Genomic DNA, 13,792 nt, shown 5'->3' with positions numbered 1-13,792 from the left:
GGCACTATGCTAAGTACAAGGGACACAAATACAGAAAGGAAAACAACCCTCTTCCTTCCAGAAGCTTGAAGATTTTACATAAAGAGGAGTGTTAGTGAGGGAAGAGTAATTGGGTCTGGGAAGTCACAGGGATGATGTTTGGAACCATGGGGCAAAAAAAACCCCCACATTCCTCTGTGACACTGCTTCTCCTGCCCTTCCTCCTTATAACCCTATTTTTCTACTTCCTACTCTTAACTCTGGTCTCATGCCCTTAGGCAGTTTACAAAGTTTTCAGATTTTTCATACTTGCTAGCCTCTGAACATCCATGAAACTGAGGCATGTTGAGACAAAGCAGAAGGAACTTCATGTTTTACTGACCATTGACTTGTATTCATGGAGTAAAGTCAATCTCACATCCTGAATGTTGTTTGTTAAGCTTGGTAACCAGCTATATACCCAGGGATTGTTCAATAAAATCATTGAATGGTAACCTTCAGTTTGGTAAAAATTACATTTCTTTTCCTTCTTTCCTCCCTCCCTCCCTTCTTCCTCCTTTCCTTCCTCCCTCCCTTCCTCCTCCCCTCTCTTCCTTCCTTTCTTTCTTCCTCCCTCCCTCTCTACTTCCTTCATTTCTTCTTCCCTCACTCCTTCCTTCCTTCCTCTGTCCCTCCTTCCCTTCCTTTATTTCTTCCTTTCTTTGTCCCTCTCTCCCTTCCTTCCTTCCTTTTTTTGGACAACTGGGGTTGAGTGACTTATACAGAGTCACACAACTAGTAAGTGTTCAGTGTTTTAGATCAGTTGACTCCAGGGCTCTATCCACTGCACCATCTAGCTGCTTTCATCTTTTCTTTAAAATATAAATAAGACCTAACCTTTATAATAGACTTTGCTTTTCCTCCCACGCAACCCCTCTATGGCCCAGACTAAGAATGACCAAGTTGGGAATGGCCAAGCCATTCATAGTTTTGAATTTCTCTCTTTCTACATTGCTGTTGGTCTGTAGAACCTGATGAATTCCCCTACTATCTCCCTCTCTCACTGCTGATGCCAGTTCCCATCACTTTTGGCAACAGTGAATGGGGCAAAAGAATGTTTGGAACTGGTATCTACTTGGGATTGAGTGGCAGAAGGACTATACCCATAGTAGTCATGGCCGTGTATGCTCATAACAATGACTCACATGGATATACCTCTGCCAGAACAATCTCTCTTATACCTAGATGTGGTCACATTATTCCTCTGCTAAAAACAAAACAAAACAAAAAAGATGTTCTATGATTCTCTATTGTTTTCTAAGTAAAGTTCAAACACGTTTGGCATTCAAGGACCTTGTTAAAGTTGACAGCTCTCTGCATTATTGAATACTACCCCTCCAAACACCTTGTCTTGCTTTCTTCTCTGTCTGCTGAATTTTACTCAGCTTTTAAAATTGCCAATCTCTTCCTTGAAACTTTCCCAGATACTACTTGTTGGTAGGTAGCCTTCCTCCTCAGAGCATCATTATAACTTTAATGTACTTTTCCTTCTCAAGATAACTCACTTTGGCACTTAAAATCTTGTCATGCAATTTTGTACATGATAGTTGTTTTTGTTTTTGTCTTGAAGGGCAGAGGCTGTATCTTATCAAAAACCTTTTATCTCCCTGGAGCCCAAATGCAATGCTCTGTAATCATTCAACAAGTATTGATTATATACCCCTGATGAGCCAGGTACTGTGCTAGGTGTTGGGGCAACAAAACCCCAAAGTTAAAGCTTCTTGCCCTCAAGAAGCTTATATTCTAGCAAAGAAAACAAAATAGATAAAGATGTTTGGAGGTGGGGAGGACAGTAATAATTAGGGGAGAATCAGGAAAGTCTTCATGTAAAAGGTGGCCCTTAAGTTATTCTAAGAGCTGGAGGAGAGGAGGCAGAACATTTCAGGTATGAGGGGCAGCCTAGAAAAGGTGTAGAGATGTGCAATGATGTACTGTGTTTAAGGAGTAAGAAGAAGACCATTTTGACTGAATTATAACATGTGTTTAAAGGACAAACTTATCCAAGTGAATAGGATACTTCTTTGGGGGTTAAAAAAGCAAGCCATGTGGATGCAGGGTTTTAACTCACTAGTCATGGAGCAGTATTTTAAATTTTCCATTCTATGTAGGTCAGTGACCACAGGAGGTGGGTGAGTGGCTTAGGAATTCAACACAAGGACTCCAGTTTTATCCTCCTGATGTCATAGGAAGTATTGTCGATGATTCATCAGGTGGAACATTTCCCTCTGAGTCAGAAATGAACTCTGGGTCCTGCCCAGTTTTTGGAAGGCACAAGGCTGTTGTTGGCTAGGTCATGCTCTAATGTAGGGGACCTTAACCCTTTAGGAATCATGGATCTCCCTGGAATTCTAGTTTTAATGTAATAAGTAAAAAAATATAGAATTATTAAAGAAACCAATTATTTTGAAATGAAATTATTTAAAACTTGTTTTTTAAATTCAAGAACTCAGGTTAAGAACTCTTTTTTTAAGGGTGGTCTTCCTGATCACAGAGATAGAGATCTGTTGCTAAGGAACTCCCCTCTCCTAGAAACCTTTAAAAATAAAATACTACCAATTTTCATTTCCCTTAGGATGGATTAGGAGCACTTTTCAGACAAGGGATGGAAGAATGGGCAGGTTTACTTTGTTATTCTCTGTTCAAAGGGCTGGAATTTTAAATATGAGGTACAGTAGTGACCTGTTTCTGAAACATAGGCCAGTTAATTCTGGGATCTTAGCCAAAATCCAATTGGGTAATTCCATTTTACTCAGTCATCCCATGGAGCAGCTGCAAAGTCAGTCAACATATAATCATAAGATCATGGAATCTTCCAAAGTTGAAGAGACGTCAAAGGTTATTCAAATCAACCTCTTGCCCAGAGAATTTCTGACAAATGGAAAATGTAGAGAATTTAGGATTTGCAGAAGGATTGAACTAGACTCTATAAAGGAAGATTTTTAAAAAGAAAGAAATATTTAATTCAACAAATGTTTATGTTCCAGCCACCATGGTGCGTATTGATAATATAAAGACTAGAAAAAGACTAGAAAAAAAAACTAGAAAAAAAGTAATCCTTGGCTTTGAGCTATATACAGTCTATTGGATGTCAGAGGACCATAGATCTAGGGCTAAAAATGAAGAACTGAAGCTCAGAAAGTGACTTGCCTAAAGTCCCACAAATCAGAACTGTATTCAAGTCTTTTAGATTCCAGAAAGGGTGCCCTTGCCAGTACACCACCACCTTGGCTCCCAGAGTTTGAAAATATTACAATCTAATTGGGAAGACAAGACAAACATAAGTGAATATGACTGAAGACTTTGTGGAAAGAAAACATATAAAGTGAAGCCAGTTTTTGGTTTTGGTTTCCTGACTCAAATATCTGGGCCATTTTGCTAATATCATATTTTGCTCACTTGCCCCAATCCTGGATTAACACATTTGGATACACACACACACACACACACACACACACACACACACACACACACACACACACAGAGCTATCATTCAGCTGAGAAAGTAGATTTAGTAAAGATTTTATAGCCTGCAATAATGCTGAACACTCTCAGGTTGGTCTCTAGCCAAGCTGTCTCAGTGGCAATACGATGCATGTTTTATGTAAGGGTTTTGAATCTGCTGCAGGAACCTGGCTTTTCATGTCTCAGTCTAGACAGACGCATGATTGAATGAAAGATTCATCCAAACCCTATGTAACAATGGCCATCTGGAAAGTAGCCAAGCCCCTCATTTAGCAAATTGCTCCTTTTAAATGCAGCTGCTTCATCTCAGCCTTTACGGTACCAAGAAATATCAGAAGGTTTGCCTTCCCTCATTTATCTGAGCTGTTCCTCTCAATCTGCCTAGTAACTTCAAAAGACAGTGACTATATGACAAGGCACTTGACCTTCCTGATTTCTAAGCCAAGGAGAAATATCCATCTTTCTCTGGCTTGTCCTTTCTTCAAAAGCAAGGACATCTTGTTAGCTGCTTGTTGTCCACTGGGGATGGGGGTGGGGACTGAGATTATGAAGAATCATGTAAATCTTTCCAGAACTTAAATCAACCAGCATCCATTCTTAAAATGTTCTAGTCAGAAATATTGTCAAAGGTGAGAATAAGGTAGTAAGAACTGCTGGATCAGCACACTGCCAAACCCATCTGCTTCCTGGCTTCCTTCAAGTCTCAACTAAAAATCCCACAGCTCACTTTTAAGTTTAATCTGAATTATTTATATTAATAAATTAATAGCAATCAATAATTAATATTAATAAAAAGCTTTTCCCAATCTCTCTTAATTCCAGTTCCTTCCCACTGTTGATTGTTTCCTATTTATCGTGTATTTAGCTTGTTTGTACATGCATGTTTGCTTGTTGTCTCTCCCAGTAGATGAGGGCAGGGACTCTTTTGTTTCTTTATACACTCCCAGTTCTTGGCACAGTCCCTGGTCTATAGTAGGCATTTAAAATTCCTCCTTGATGATCAGGATAATGATGAAGTTTGTCCTTCATTCTCAAAGAAGATGACATCAGGAAGGTGATACCATGACAAGTACATGAATGGGATTTAAGTGAGGGGAGGCTGTGCTAAGTCACCAGCCTCACTTTCTCCTCCAGAGCCATCTGGGTCCAGTAGCCAGATATGGATCAGGATGACTGGAGATGACCCTGGATGTGAGGCAATCAGGGTCAAGTGACTTGCCCTAAGTCACTGACCGACTCATGGATATCATGAAGGAAATGATTTGGTTATTTGGTGCCTCTTGCCATCAGAAAAGTCCAATCACAATGGTAGGTGATATTAATTTCCTACCAAAACCTCTAGGGTGTCTTGGGAAAAGGTTGATAGTCAAATGATTATGGAGTGGCCCTGGTTAATCTTTTGCAAAAAGAAATAAAAGAAATGGCCAAGGCCTCCTCAGGCCTGGCAGCATGATGTCTCACCTCAACCATTTCTTAAGCACAAGATTTGATATACCCAAAGATAGAAAGATTTAAACAAAATTATTCTTGTTTTCAGTAAACTAATTAGGGGAGTGGGGTGGGGAGGCATTTAACATGCACAGAGATGATTAAATACACCATATATATACAAAATCATTTGGGGGACTCTCATACTTGAGTGGGTAGGTGGATGTGTGGGGAGGGGGAGGTCAGGAGGTAACATAGGAGCTGAGTAAAGCTTTTAGCAAGTTAGATATTTCTTTAAGAGGCAGAGATGAGGCAGGAAAACATTCTAGACCTGGGGAACAGCCAGTGCAAAGGAACAGAGTGGGGACCTGGAAAGTCATAAAAACATGGAATCATAGAATGAAAATTCTGGAAGCAGGTGGGGTGGGGGTGGGTAGAGTCAACTCTCATTAGGACTCTCTTAGCTTTTCAGGGTGAGCATCTATATCTATGGACAGTTTTCAAATCAGGACTTGATTTATTGTTTTATTCACTATCTAGACTTAATATGTCCTGGGAAAAAATATTAATAATGCAGATTAAACTTAAAAGTGAACTAGGGATACTTTTTTTTTAACTAGGGCAGTACTCAATCAATTGCTGATCTGTTTATAGTACTTCAATATTTACAAAACACTTTTACAAATGTAATTTCATTTCATCTTCACAACGATTCTATGAGATAGGCACTATCAGTGTTATTAGATGAGGAAACTGAGACTCAGAAAATTTAAATTATTTGCTTAGGGTCAGTCGATTTTTAATTATGAAAAGTGGGGTTTACACCTAAGTCTCTTTGAATTTCAAGTTCTTCCCTTGAATTCATAAATACTCAAAATATTCCATCATTCTGGTAAAGGAAAACTTCCTCTTTATTAGAATAGTAGGGCAGGTAGATGATGCAGTGAATAGAGTAAATAGAGTGTTGGATCTGGAGTTGGTAAGACTCTTCTTCTGAGGATCTGCCCTCAGATTCCTACTAGCTGGGTGACCCCAGGTAAGTTCACTTAACTCTCCTTACCTCAGTTTCCTCATCTGTAACATGAGTTAGAGGAGGAAATAGCAAATCACTCCAGTATCTTTGCCAAGAAAACCCCAAAAGGGGTAATGAAGAGAGTTGGCTATGACTGAAACAGCTCAACAACAACATAGTATATGGGCCTTAGCAGATAGATAATAGGAAAATGCCTGAAGTTAAGAGAGTAAGGGACATGCCCAGGTTAACACATCCCCTAAGTATTAGAGGCAGGATTGGAACATGATTCTAAGAGCAGCTTCCCATAGAGCATGCGTGACATGAAACAATATGACACCACACCACACTGACTCTACTAGGTCCAGAGGCATATTACCAATATTTGTTGACTTCTGAATTGAAAAAAATGCTTTTGGAGAGACTTAATTTCAGTTAGTCATTTGGGAATCTCAAAATGTAAGTCAAAGGAGGAACAAGATGTGTATATGTAAAACCCATGGGGTTAAAATAACCCGTGGGTTATTTCAAAGAGCGTGACTGCTATGGAAAAGGCCTGAGGGTTCCCTGCAATTTTGTATTTTTAACACTAGTTCACAAGCCCCAACTAGTGAGCTTTCCCTTAACATTCAGTTAGGGAAAAACAAACAAGGAAACCTTACCTAAAATAAAATAATTTACTAAGATATCATGATAAGAAAAGAAGCTATATACCATTCTATCCATAAACCTGAATGCATTCTACAACTGTATTTGAATACAATGGTATTGAATACACATGTTAAGGGAATACTTCTGAACTTCAGGGTCTCAATGATCTCTTTTTTCCTCAGAGTCTTTAGAAAGCTTTTTTTTCTGGGCACATATTTCTGGTGGGGGTTGAAGGTAAGGATGGGTTACTCCAGGAGTCCCGGATCCTATTCCTCTCTTGAGTCCATAGCTAGCCCTCTCTTTTTGTTTTCTTGCTCCTTGAATATGCCTGAAGAGTGTGTATGTCTGTTCCCTGTTGGATGTGGTATCTCCTACTACTTTTCCAAGGTCCAGGATTGATTAGAGGTTAAAGGGAGAGGAACACTTTTCTTTCTCCTCCTCCTTCTACCTCACCCCTTCTCATTACTTTAGTGTTGACTGATCTAAAGACCACTGTAGGGCATGCCCATCTTCTGCCCTTCAGCTCTTATAATTCAAGAATGGCTTCAATCTTCCAAATTATTAATGCCTTATTATTAAAATTATTATTATCTATTGGTGTCAGTTTGGTGGCACAGAGGATAACTGAACTCAGGAAGATCTGAATTCAAATATGGCCTCAGATACTTACTGAGTGATCCTGGGCAAGTCACTTAACCTCAGTTTCTTCTACTATAAAATAGGGGTTGTTATGATACCTACCTCCTAGGGTCCTTTTGAGGATCAAGCAAGATATTTGCAAATAGTGTGTCTGATACATTATTGTCCAGTTGTGTCCAACTCTTTGTGACCCCACAGACCACAGCACATCAATACTGTCCATAAGATTTTCTTGGCAAAGTTACTAGAGTGCTTTGTCATTTACTTCTCCAGTGGATTAAGACAAATGGGTCACATAGCTCCTAAGTGTCTGATGCCAGATTTGAACTGAAGTCCTTTTGATTCAAGGCACAGTGGTTTATTCACTAAGTCACCCAGCAGCCTAATCTGACACATAAAAATGTTAGCTATAATTAACTCTTGCTCTAATGATATCCTTATCATTTTGTGATTCTGGGAGCTGGAGATGGAGAACCAAATCCTCCTCCTAATAATGATAGCTAACATTTATAACTTACTTTGAGGTTTCCAAAGCTCTTTACATATATTCTTTCATCTGATCCTTATGACCATCTTAAGAAGTAGATGCTATTATTATTATTATTCCTGTTTTACAGTAAAAAAAAAATGGGGACAAATAGAAAGCTTTCACATAGCTAGTGAGTTTCTGAGACCAGATTTGAACTTTGGTCTTCCTAAAACTAAGACAAACACTTTAATGAATTTCAGAACAATACATGAAATCAATTATTCAACATTTATTAAGCATTTGTTCATGTGCTAGACACTGTACTAATTGCTTTAGAAATCAATCAATAAACATTTATTAGATACGTACTATAGGCATTCTTCAGATAAATTTTGGGTTTGGTTCCAGACCTGCTGCAGAAAAGTTTCCCCATGCATATAAGTTATATTTATATTATGCTATAATTTTTAAGTGTAATTATATTATGTCTAAAAACAATATATCTACCTTAATTAAAAATATTGTACTTTATTGATAAAAAAAATGTTACTTAACATCTAGGTTTTGAGCAAATCATAATCTTTTTCTGATGGAGGCTCTTGCCTTGATGTTGATGGCTGCTGATTGGTTAGGTTGGGGGTTGCTGAAGACTGGGGTAGCTGTGGCAAGTTCTTAAAATAAGACAATGAAATTTGTCCCTTTGCCTGACTCTTCCTTACATTTGCTCATTTAGAAGCCATCATAAGGTTATTAGCTGGTCTAATTTTAATGTTATTGTGTCTTAGGAAATAAGGAGGCCTGAGGAAAGAAAGAGAGATAGGGAATGGTGTTCAGTAAAGTGGTCAGAGCACACACATTTATCATTTAAGTTTGTTGTCTTGTATGGGTGAGGTTTGTAGTACCCCCCCCAAATTACAATAGTAAAACCAAAGCTCTTTGATCACAGTTCACCACGACAGATATAATGATAAAAAGGTTTGAAATATTGCAAAAATTACCAAAATGTGCCGCAAAGAAACAAGGTGAGCACCTGCTGTTGAAAAAATGGCATTGACAGATTTGCTCTGATGCAAGGTTGCCACCTTCAATTTGTAAATAATGAAATATCTTCAAAGTATAATACAGCACAATAAAATGAGGTATACCTATATATACCAGATGCTCTGCTAAGCACTGAGGATACAAAAAGGGACAAAAGATATTCCCTTCCCTCAAGGAGCTAATAATCTAATGAATTATTAAATATTAAAGTACATAAAGTCAAGTGTCAACATATATATATATATATATATATATATATATATAGTACAAAGTGTAGAGGTATTACAATTCAAAGAAAGGAAATTATTCTGTCTGTGGGATAGGCAAGGAAGATGAATTTTTAGTTGATACTTATGATCTGTGTAAATGGAATGAAGATCAGAAGGCATTTCAGGGGGAGGTAAGATTAGGTACAAAGGGAGCTCTTATAATTAGTAATATGTATGAATGGAAGGAGGGAGTGAAGATGTAAGGAGTGGGTATGACCAGAGATATGGGTATGGTATGATCAGAGACCAACTTAGCTAAAGGAAAGGTTTCATGGGGGTGGGAGCAGTGCAGTAGTAGGAGAAAACAAGGAAATAGGTTAGATAGAGCCAGTTCATAGAAAGCCTTGGATACCAAGCTAAGGAGTTTGGAGTTGACCCAGTTGGCAACAGGGAGCCACCATCCTTAAGCAGGATAATGACATAATGAAAGCAATGTTTTAGGAAGATTTATCTGGCATCAGTGTATAACTGGAAGCTTCAAGAGTAGTTAGGAGGTAGTGGCAGGAATTCAGACATAACGTAATGAAAGTCTGGACCTAAGGTAGAAATAGAGAATTCTGAATGAAGCTGGGAAATTTATCCTGCTTTGGATGAGACTTGATGATGACTGAACAAGGATGATGAAGAGGGAGTAATAAAAGTTACCAACATGGTGAGCCAAGAGAATTGTGCCCCTGATAGAAATGAGGAAGTTTAGAAAGGCATTTGGCCTGGGAGAGATAAAACAGTACGCTTAGTTTAAGATGTTTTTGAATCTGAGATAACCTTGCCAAATGAAGAGGTCTTATTGGAATTACTGGACTAGAATTCAGAAATACCAACAGAAGCAGAGATGCCTAGTCCAATAGTTTTGTTTGTAATTTGCCTAATACCTTTTTTAGACTTCCCTCTATTCCTCCCTACCAACCCATTCAGGCATCAACCCATCCAAAGTAAATAGAAGTTAATTGATTAACCTGTGGGCAGAGAATTTTCCTTTCTCTGACTCTAGGCTCTGAGGCTAGAGTTCCATCTTTTACTTCTTCCCTGCCCCAGAGCTTTATCCCTTTCTTTTGGAACAAAAGAGGAATGACTGAGGGCAAAGGGCCCAGAAACTAGGTTTATAAGAATCATGGAACCTTTCTGTAACAGTCATAAGAGATAGAGATGGGAAGAAAATGATGGAGAGCACAGACAGAAATGTCTCATTTCCTTCTCTACCCTGAGACACTACTGGTGAATTTTAAATCTTAAATTTTAAAAATTGATGTAAGAAAAAAAAAAGAGATAAAAGTCTTCTTTCCATTCTTTTAAAATTAAAATTCTCATTTAAAAGGGGCACATGGAAAAGTGGATAGAGAGAGAGCAGGACTCAAAGCCAGAAAGACCTTGGCTCAAGTTTCAACTCTGCCCCAGGCAAGTGACCCTAGGCATCTATCTTCTAGATAGTGGCCCTAGACTATCTTCTCAGTCCTGGATTTCAGTGATTCTCAAACTTTTTGTTGTTGGGACCCTTTACAATCTTAAAAATTATTGAGGACCCCTGAAAAAAAAAGAAATTTTGTTAATATAGGCTTTATCTATCAATAGTTACTTTGTTAGAAATTGAAATGTATTTGTATTATAATGAAACCCATTTTGATCAGGAACTTCTGACCAAGGTGATGGAGAGAAGCCAGGAATTTTCTTAAACTCTCCTGGGTTTCCCTCAGAAACAGTGTTACTCAAGCCTCTCAACAAATTTTGGAGCCACAGAACCCACAAAAAACACAGAGTGGAACATCCTCCAACAAGGTCACAGAGGACCGTGAGGATACTAGGGCAGAAAAAAGAAACCCAGAGCACCAGCAGTGGGTGAGATGCGGACTGATCTGGGACACTTGATCGTGGGGGAGATCTCCAACACAGGCTTTCGCAGTTCAGAGCAGTGAGTATACTGTGTGGATGGCGGGCTGGGAGAGCTCTAGCATGGGTGCCCAGGACTCCCATTCAGCTTGCGAGGCTGGTCTGGACAAACTGACCTAGAAGTCAAGACCCTGGTGTTCCCAGCCTGGAGGGCCTGGTGTTCCAGTGCAGAACACCAAGAGAGAGCCCCAGGTATTTCCACCTTTCCCAAAGGCCTAGGAAATGGGTGGCTAACAGTTCAAAGAGAGCTACTGGTATTCCTCACTGACAGGTCCACTGAGCAACCTCATGGAGTTCCTAACATTGATGACCCCAGGCCAGTAAGCAAACTTCTAGGTTCTCAACATCGAAGGTCTGCAAACAAGAACCTTGAGATAGGACCTAGTAACAAATCTCAAAATGAATAAGAGAAATTAAACAAAAGGAGGGTCTATTGAAAGTTTCCTTGGAGATAAGGATGGGCAAACATTAGCTCACAAAAGGAGGGAAAGAAGGAGTACCAAATGTGAAGCTTCAGAGGAGAATATGAATTGGTCTTCAGGCCAGAAAAACTTCTTAGAAGAGTTCAAATTGGAAAAATGCAAGAGAAAATTAACATCCTGCAATAAAAAGTGACAGAAGAAAATAAATCCTTTAAAAATACAATTGGGCAAATGGGAAAAAAAGATAATAGCTCCTTTAAAAATAAAATTGACTAAATGGAAAAGGAGATGCAAATACTAACTAAAGAAAATAAATTATTGAAGCATAGACTGAGGTTAGTGGAAGCTAATGACTCCATGAGACATTAAGAATCAACTAAACAATATCAAAAAAATTGAAAAAATCCACCATTCTCCTTCTGAAAGGGATCCCAGGATGAAAATGCTAAGGAATATTGTAGCCAAACTCCAGAATTATCAGATCAAGGAGAAAATCCTGCAAGTGACCAAAAAGAAGCAATTCAAATAACAAGGAGTTATAACCTGGATTACACAGGGCCTGGCTGCATCAACATTAAAGGATCAAAGGCCTGGAATATGATATTGCAGAGAGCAAGAGAGAACTTGAATTATGACCAAGAATAAATTACCTAGAAAAATTGAGCATACTTTATCAGGGGAAAAGATGGATATTTAATGAAATAGATGACTTTCAAACTTTCCTGATAAAAAACAAGAGCTAAGCAGAAAAATTTGATTTTCAAACAGAAAACTCAAGAGCTACATGAAAAGATAAACAGGGGAAAAGAAAATGATTATTATTTAACAAGATTAAACTGGTTATCTAACCTAACTTGGGAGAAAGATTCTCATAGCTCTTGAGAATTGTAACTCTCTTAGAGGGACTTAGACTGAAGGTATAGATTTAAGTTGATTTTGATGGGATGATATAAAAAAAATCAGACTTTAAAAAAGGGGGGATTGTAATGAGACAAGAGGAAGGGAGAGACATAATGAGGTACATTACATCATTTGAAGAGCTGCAAAAGATCTTTTACAATGGAGGGAAAGAAGGGGCGAATCGAGAGCTACTTGAATCTTACTCCCATTGGTCTTGGCTCAAAGAGGGAATAACACATACACTCAGGTTTAGAAATTTATCTTACCCTTCAGGTAATAGAAAGGGAAAGTGGAGGAAGGGAAGAAAGGGTTGATAGAAGGAAGGGAAAGAAGAAGGGGGAGGGGAAAAGGGAGAGTGGCTGATAGAATGAGGGACAGATTGAAGGAGACAGTACTCAGAAGCAAAATGCTGGTGAGGAAGGATAGGATGAAAGGAGGAAAACCATTTTGAACTCATCAACTCCCTGAAAGGGTCTTGACAACCCTCAGGGTCCCCAGACCATAGTGCGCTAGGGAATTCTTTAAGAATATGAATTGTTAAGAAGATACTAACTTGTATTAGTAAAGGAATTTTCTTGACCTATAATTTCCTAAACCATCTAAGTTATGCTTATCCCTATCCCCTTTGCAGAATTGGATAGGCATAACCATTCATCTCATCTTGTATGATTCCAGTCAGTAAGCAAGAAAGTGAGCAAAAAAAGCAAGAAATTATAATGAGCTAAGTGTTCTGTTAAAGCCAAGAGACACAAAGAAAGGCAAAACCATGATCTCTGTAAGAAATGCTAATGGAAGAGACAGCATGCAAATAAGCACATACAAGATGAATACAATATAAATGGAAAGTATTCTCAGAAGGACACCCTGTTGGGACTCAGAAGACAGAGAGCTTTGAGCGGAGTAGAAGGAAGCCAAGATAGCCAGAGGGTATTAGTGAGGAGGGAGGACATTTTAGATACAAGCAACAACCGACAGATAGGTAGTGCTGTGGATGGAGAACTGGGTTTGAAAGAAGGAAGACTCATCTTCATGAGTTCAAATCAGCTTCAAACATTCATTAGTTCTGTAACTGAGCAAGTCTACCAGAAACCTTCCCCAATCCCTCTTAATTCTAGAGTTTTTCCTTTGTTGTTATTTCCTATTTATCCTGTATCTAGCTTGCTTTGCTTATATTTACTTGCCTGTTGTCTCCCCTATTTGACTGTAAGCTTCTTGAAGGCAGAGACTTTTACTTGTTTTTGTAAACCTGTTCCTAGCACAGTGCCTGTTACAGAGTAGGTACTTAAAGAAATGTTAATTGATGGTAGCCAAATTGGGGAGGACTTTAAGTATCAGCTCTCCACCTGTTAAGCCACACTTCCTAGCCATAATAGGCATAAGTATATATGGATCTATCTAGATAGATAGAGATTAGCTAAACTTGATCTAGAGCTAAGAAGTTGATAGTTCTGGTGCCCCATAACCTAATCAGTCTACATTGCAAGTATTGTATCCAGGTCCGGGTTTTGCATTTTAAAAGGAACATTAAAAAAAACCAAAACCTCACTGGAACCCAAAGAAATGCCCAGGACCTAAAGAAAATCCTCTACCTTATTAG

Source organism: Macrotis lagotis, chromosome 1 (genome assembly GCF_037893015.1).
Source record: "Macrotis lagotis isolate mMagLag1 chromosome 1, bilby.v1.9.chrom.fasta, whole genome shotgun sequence".
Taxonomy (NCBI): domain Eukaryota; kingdom Metazoa; phylum Chordata; class Mammalia; order Peramelemorphia; family Peramelidae; genus Macrotis; species Macrotis lagotis.
This window is presented reverse-complemented; position numbering follows the sequence as displayed.